The sequence below is a fragment of the Chelon labrosus genome (genome assembly GCF_963514085.1).
Source record: "Chelon labrosus genome assembly, chromosome: 18".
NCBI classification, from domain to species: Eukaryota; Metazoa; Chordata; class Actinopteri; order Mugiliformes; family Mugilidae; genus Chelon; species Chelon labrosus.
In genome coordinates, this window is record NC_140351.1 from 1031925 (window position 1) to 1037924 (window position 6000).

Sequence of the window (6000 nt, forward strand, 5' to 3'; positions counted from 1 at the left end):
CTATCTCTAGGTCTATCTCTGGGTCTATCTCTGGGTCTACCTCTAGGTCTACCTCTGGGTCTATCTCTGGGTCTATCTCTGGGTCTACCTCTGGGTCTATCTCTGGGTCTACCTCTGGGTCTATCTCTGGGTCTACCTCTGGGTTTATCTCTGGGTCTACCTCTGGGTCTACCTCTGGGTCTATCTCTGGGTCTATCTCTAGGTCTACCTCTGGGTCTACCTCTGGGTCTATCTCTAGGTCTACCACTGGGTCTACCTCTGGGTCTACCTCTGGGTCTATCTCTGGGTCTACCTCTGGGTCTATCTCTGGGTCTACCTCTGGGTCTATCTCTGGGTCTATCTCTGGGTCTACCTCTGGGTCTATCTCTGGGTCTACCTCTGGGTCTACCTCTGGGTCTCCCTCTGGGTCTATCTCTGGGTCTACCTCTGGGTTTATCTTTGGGTCTATTTTTAGGTCTACCTCTGGGTCTATCTCTGGGTCTATCTCTGGGTCTACCTCTGGGTCTACCTCTGGGTCTCCCTCTGGGTCTATCTCTGGGTCTACCTCTGGGTTTATCTTTGGGTCTATCTCTGGGTCTACCTCTGGGTCTACCTCTGGGTCTATCTCTAGGTCTACCACTGGGTCTACCTCTGGGTCTATCTCTGGGTCTACATCTGGGTCTATCTCTGGGTCTACCTCTGGGTCTATCTCTGGGTCTATCTCTGGGTCTATCTCTGGGTCTATCTCTGGGTCTACCTCTGGGTCTATCTCTGGGTCTACCTCTGGGTTTATCTCTGGGTCTACCTCTGGGTCTACCTCTGGGTCTATCTCTGGGTCTATCTCTAGGTCTACCTCTGGGTCCACCTCTGGGTCTATCTCTGGGTCTACCGCTGGGGTTATCTTTGGGTCTACCTCTGGGTTTATCTTTGGGTCTACCTCTGGGTCTACCTCTGGGTCTATCTCTGGGTCTACCTCTGGGTCTACCTCTGGGTCTATCTCTGGGTCTACCTCTGGGTTTATCTTTGGGTCTACCTCTGGGTCTATCTCTGGGTCTACCTCTAGGTCTACCTCTGGGTCTACCTCTGGATTTACCTCTGGGTCTACCTCTGGGTCTACCAGGTCCATGTACTGTCATCCACCTCAGAGGAAGCTCAGCCTGCTGTCGTGTTCCATCCATGGTCTTATTGAGTAGACAGATTCATGCTCTGTGCTGTTGTTCTAGTTTGATGAAGTCTTTGATACAGGATGGACGGTGGCGACAGATAAATACTCAGAACTGTTCTCTGGAACCCTGACACTGTAAACTCAACTTTAAAACAATAAACAAACAAACAAACAAACAAACAAACCAATCTCTCTCCAGTACATGAAGGCTGAATATTTCTCTGTTTGCAGCCAGAAACTTCTGATACTCCTTCACATGTTGTAGCGTATGTTAGGGGTTTTATAGACTAGTTCATTGGTCAGTTAGTTGACCATAACTCTTTCAGCATCATGTGGACTAGTCACTGATCACAATACAATAACAACATCGCCTTCTAGAAGACAGGTGTGGAGCCCAGTGGGTCATTGGTTCATAAAGTGTGTGGAAATACATCACTACAGATGATGCCCATACCGTGACATGTCAGTCCTGAAATACAACTAAAGTACTACTGCAACAAAGACATGCTAAAGCTAACGCTAGCAGAGGAACGGTCCAAATCCTCTGGACAGCAGTCAGTTAACAACTTCACCAAATGTCCTGTGGTAACAGAGAGAAGGAGGCTGCACATCAACTATCTGATAAAGTTATTAGACCTTTAGCTGCTACACTATCCCATCTAACAACACGCTGTGGAGGACTATTAAATGCTACTGATGGTGCTGAGGTGCTGCCTGTTTTTATACAGGCTATACATCATCAGAGACTCGTCAGTTGACTTTAAAAACACCTGAAGTTGTGCAGCCCCTAGTGTACACTAATGATACCCATGATGATTGTGTCTCGTATATTACTACTGGACTCTTTACCTGTGCCTTGTCTTTTGTTCATATACGAGTGTAGATACCAAATGTGTCTGTTGACTTGTGCATATTAAATGATCCCATTTCATTTTTCATTTCATTTAACATTGATGGTACATGTTTGTTCTGGTATAAAGTTACTACAACGTAGGACGATGAGTTCATGTAATAAGCCTTTGACGTTTCAGAGACGTGCTTTCCTTTTGATTTCCTCTTTGTACCTAAAAGCTTTATTTGGAGATGTTGCCGTTGCCGTGGCAACATCTCCAGTACATGGCTGGGAGACAAAGCAAACAGAAGACACCCCCGACTAGATCCCGTCTTTTCAGAGAGGATGTCTCCAGAATGGAGATGATTAAAGGAGGTTATTTAACTGTGTGATCACTGTGTGTGTCCTATAGCTCTCTGACTCTAACAGAACAGAAGTCAACAGTATAAGTCACTGGCCCTCAGAGACAGTTGTCACGTGTATGGAGTTACCACCTACTTTAATCTGACTCTCTTTGCAGCCCTCACTTGAGCAAAACCTTTGAACAATGAGTTTAATTTAAAAGCTTTGATATTCGTTTAGTTTGTGGGTCTGTGTGACAGCGTTCAACCAGAAAGATGTCAGAGGAATCCTATGAGTATGAGCCACATACGTCTGCAGTTAGGTGATTCTAACTTTTCTGTTTTTCTGGTTTGATCTTTTAGCAGCTCCACCAGCGACGCATAGACTCATTCCATCCTTGCTCATTCAGCCGTTCACATCACATCATTTTCATCGTTTCATTATTAGCCTTGTTTTCATTGTCAGCACACCACTTCCACTACAGGGCTTTTAGAGCGGCAATCCTGTTCCCATGGCAACAAAAGTAAAATGCAGTGTTTTAGCTGCTCGAGTCTAAAGATAGAGCCCTTATGAGAACAGTTGGGCGGCCACACCACGGTGATCAACGAAGACAGAGGAAGAGAGGTTACACACTGAACTATCCACTAACAGGTCACTTTATATTTATATTTCTAACAGGTCACTTTATATTTTTAACATAGTTTATAGTTGTATAAACATTTTATTTCTAGTCACTTTCTATTTTTTATATAGCTTTTGTATTGTATGTTCAATGTATGTTACTGCTACTGGATGCTTGAATTTCCCTCGGGATTAATAAAGTATCTATCTATCTATCTATCTATCTATCTATCTATCTATCTATCTATCTATCTATCCCTAAAATAAAATGATCTACATGATGTGTCGTTATCATCATGTCAATCATCTAAAACACTAAACATTTCATCTGATTGATTACAGCTGTAAGAAATAAAACAGCACTGGTTGATGGGACGAGGAGAGCCAGATCAAAAACCTGCTGCTACATAGAAGATGTGACACGTGACAGTTAATGAGATGCAACAGAGAAATATAAAGGCTCAAACACTGAGAAAGATGAGAGTAAACTCAGCATCACTGAAGGATAATTCTGAGTCTGTTAAACTCTCTAAACTAAATTTAAAATGATGTTCTGGATTTAAAATACAGTAAAACACAAGAAATGCATGTGCTAGCTTCCCAGCATCACCTTATATCAATATTCCTGAAAAGAATATTGATATAAGGTGAAAGAAGGAGGTTCAAGAGAAAGCCTTTATATAAGTTAAAAGACATATTCTGGCCTAAAGATACAGTCAAAAATATATAAAAAAGAAAGGACTGGATGATTACACAAGAGTTTACTGTCTCAGGCATTTACTGCCTCCGGTACTTTCTAGGTTTTGAAGTATGAACTTCAAAATCCGTGGCAGAGGTTATTCAGGTTCAATCACATGAAGCTGTAGCTCCTTTCAGAGCGTTTCCTGACTCTGGGTTCATATAAGTCAGGTAGGTTCATGGATGGAGGCCATGAGGTACCTGTGGTTCTGTTCTGCAGTACTGAAGGTTCCTTACAGTGTGTTCCTGTCCTGTTTGACAGTGATGGATGTGCAGAGGATGGCCTGGATTGTTGTTGTGTAGAACTGGATCAGTAACTCCCTGAGCTGCAGCAGAACATACTTCATCTTCTGCTGAGCCTTTTTAATGACAGCATCTACGTCCAGTGTCAGTTTTAGGTCCTGGGATCTCAGAAACCAGAATGTTTCCACTGCAGACACCAGATCAGTGGATATGGTGATGGGGAGAAGTTATTGGGGCTCCTCTTGAAGTCTACTGGCCAACTGGCGTGGAGACTAGCCTGCTGCCCAGCCAGCTCTGTGGAAGCTTGTGGAAGAGCCAGCATGGGGGGCAGGCTGGATGCCAGGGAGCTTGGCCGGATAGAGTCCTTTCAGGGGTCTTTGTTGCTGCTCCCCCTGTCATGTCCTGCCACCTCCTCTACTCTGCAGGTTTATTTCCCTTATGTGTACCTTTGTCGTGTCTGACCAGGTGCCAGCCATTGTCAGCTTCTGCTCCACTACACCCCCACATCATTGACTCTAGTTGCTTGGTAGACACTGTTCAGGCTTTCTGTTTCACCAACCAAACCCCTGGACTTTAAAACCTGATCTTTCATTGTTTTTTACCAACAGATCCTTGTGTTCCAGACTCCGTCTCCGTTCTGCGGCCCTAATTTAATGTCTTCAACGCTACATCAAGATCTGTTCCTTAAATAACTGGCTTCCAGTACTTCAGTGACTATGACTTCCATTATCACAGCCTCATTAAGAAGCAGCATGTCTTTAGTTGTCCATGAAGCTGTGCACCAGCTGAAGAGGGGCAGTCTAAAAACCTGGAAGACAACCAGGAAGAGAAGACGTCCTCCATGTCCGTGGCTGTGCCTGACGTAAAGCTGATACATAATACATCCACAGCCTCGCGCCCACTCACATTCTGTCCTGCAGAGGAACAATGTGCGTTGCTAAGAGGCACAAAAGAGTCATTTTCAACCATTTCTGAAGAGCGTGGCTCTTATCACTTGACATGATGAAGAACATTTGAAGCTTTCTGTCGTATGAAATGCCAACAGTACATTTAGATCTGACTACATTGCATCATGATAATAAGCAGAGCTGCAGATGGAAGATCAAGAGTTGCTGCTACGCTCTTTGGTGCAGCAGGAGCTGATGTGCTTTACTCTCTCTGCTCTCAAACATTTATGAAACAAATACTTCTCTTTTCACGTCTCTCCTTAAATATCTGTCTTGTCCTGGGTGCATGTTCAGCAGCACAGATGCTTCTGAATAATCAGCTGACAACAGGAAGCACTTTGTTTCTGTGATGCTTCGTCTGTGTGAGGAACCTTCTAGTCCAGCTTTATTTCCGTTTGTTTGGTTTGTTTCTTTATATGTAAGATCATATATTATTATGTTTCCACCTCATAATAAAACTTTATATAAATGTAGTATTATTTTTCATAATTGTTCATATAAAGCTGAAAATGTATTATTTAACTGCTTGTCCTCTGGAGGGTCATGGGGTCTGGAGCCTATCCCAGCTGTCATTGGTCTAGAGGTGGGGTCCACCCAGGACAGGTCTCCAGTCTATCACAGGGCTATTACTACAAATTATTATTTTCAAATCACACATTATTAATGCTCCTCATTCTTTAAATAATCATTTGTCCTCATATAATATAACACCTGTGTACATCAGATGTTGGTTCTAATGTTTTTTGTGTTGGTTGCTGACATGTGCCACCTGGTGGTCGTTGATGCAAACTGAAGCGAGAGTTGGAGTCATCTGGAGAAACTATAAACATCTCTGCTGCTGTGGTGCACCATCATTTAAAGGAGTGACGTGTACATGGTTAACTGAACACTGACAGGTTTAATCAATAATTACATAAAATTTAAAAGAAAAAGAAAACGTTATCTAGGCACAGAATCTGCATCGTTCAGATCAAATCTTAACACCTGATCCAGGTTAAACAGGTCCAGGTGTGAACACTGATCTGGTCTCCAGAGTCCAGGTTAAACAGGTCCAGGTGTGAACACTGATCAGGTCTCTAGTGTCCAGGTTGAACAGGTCCAGGTGTGAACACTGATCAGGTCTCTAGTGTCCA